This window comes from Neofelis nebulosa, chromosome 5 (assembly GCF_028018385.1).
Source record: "Neofelis nebulosa isolate mNeoNeb1 chromosome 5, mNeoNeb1.pri, whole genome shotgun sequence".
NCBI lineage: Eukaryota > Metazoa > Chordata > Mammalia > Carnivora > Felidae > Neofelis > Neofelis nebulosa.
The window spans coordinates 34622782-34624440 of record NC_080786.1 but is presented as its reverse complement, the minus strand read 5'-3'; the positions used below and the strand labels follow the sequence as shown (position 1 = coordinate 34624440).

At 45.8% G+C, this 1659-nt stretch overlaps 1 protein-coding gene across 1 annotated transcript in view; it reads right to left on the bottom strand.

Annotated features, from left to right (window-relative positions):
• Positions 1–233: 233 nt before the first annotated feature.
• The window catches only part of FOXL2NB (FOXL2 neighbor), a 5745-nt gene continuing 4319 nt past the window's right edge, over positions 234–1659 (bottom strand). Inside the window, exon 2 of the mRNA XM_058732509.1 lies at positions 234–1659. This exon is cut by the window's right edge and continues 1661 nt beyond it. The gene's annotated coding sequence lies outside the window, so the exon portion shown is untranslated.

Sequence of the window (1659 nt, the reverse complement as noted above, 5' to 3'; positions counted from 1 at the left end):
CGGAGCCTGGAGCCTGTTTCGGATTCTGTGTCTCCCTCTCTCTCTGCCCCTCCCCTGTTCATGCTCTGTCTCTCTCTGTCTCAAAAATAAATAAACGTTAAAAATATATATATATATATGTTATGCAGTATGTTTTCACTCATATGTGGAACTTGAGAAACTTAACAGAAGACCATGGGGGAGGGGAAGGGGAAAAATAGTTACAAACAGAGAGGGAGGGGGGCAAACCAAGAGACTCTTAAATTAAGTGTTTAATATTAAGAGAACAAACTGAGGGTTGATGGGGGGATGGGGGAGAGGGGAAAGTGGGGGATGGGCATTGAGGAGGGCACCTGTTGGGATGAGCACTGGGTGTTGTATGTAAGCGATGAATCATGGGAATCTACCCCCAAAACCAAGAGCCCATTGTATATACACTGTATGTTAACCAATTTGACAATAAATTATATTATGTTATGCAGAAGAAACCAAACACAAAAGAGTACATGTTGCCTGCCCCATTTATATGCAGGCAAAGTTAATCTATGGTGGTAGGAATCAGAATACAGTTATCTTTTGGGAGCAGGTATTGAAGAGGAAAAAATATAAGGAAACCTTCTGAGGTGACAAAAATGTTAACATTCCATATCTTGATCAGGGTGGTGGTTACATGGTGCACTGTAGATAAAAATAATCACACTGTATACTTGAGATGCTTATTGTTTACATATGCAAGTTATACAGTATACACACACACACACACACACACACACACACACACACCCCAACTTAGCATGAGGGAAATCTTCAGAATGCAAAACACAAAACTCAGCCCTTCTCTCTCCCTTCTTCCAAACTTCATCAAAGATAGGAATCTAAAACTGCCCTCCTGCACAAAGGCTCCTTACACGGCACCCATTTGTAGAAAAAACACTTGATCAGGGAATGAGGACCAAGAGGAAGGGCTCTTTCAGCCACCCCCTCTTGGGCCTACTTGGGACTCCAGACAGCAGGCCTTACATTTAGCTGGCTGCTGCAGATGCAAAGCCATTCTATTACTAGTAAAGTTTAGTTTAAATGTTTCACACAGGTCCTCACCATGATCAGGGAACCAGGAAGGTGTCCTATGTCCTAGCCTAAGGTCCAGCAGCATGGCTGTGCAGCTGTAATGAACAGATAGCCCCAGATGGCAGAGGACTCTTGGATCCTGAGCTGCCCCCCCATGGTCCAGCCACTCTTCCCTACCTCCAGTCCCTTTCTTGGAAATTTCAGCTTCACTACAAGGAAAGTGGCACCTCTCAACTCTCCATGGAGTGGAGGCATTCTCCAATGCCATTAGAGTGCATTAAACCAATCCTGGTGGGAAGCACTGAGTGAGAACTGAAGGACAGAGTCTCTACCCTTCAAGACTTACAGTCTGGGTGTGGAGAAAGGCAACAAGGCAACTTTAAACAACAACACATCACACTCTCAAGCATGGGGCAGGAGCGCTGGTGGCAACGCACTCACTGTTCAGGGCTGAACAAAATGGCTTTTGGCCATGGGAGTCATGGCCATGGGATACCAAAGGAAGCAGGTCAGCAGCTCCTGCCACCCTAGAATTCTCTCTCTGGGAGCACTCCAGAAGTCTTTGGAGAGAGAAGTTCCTGCAGGACTCATGAACCAGCCCCCTCTGCCTTT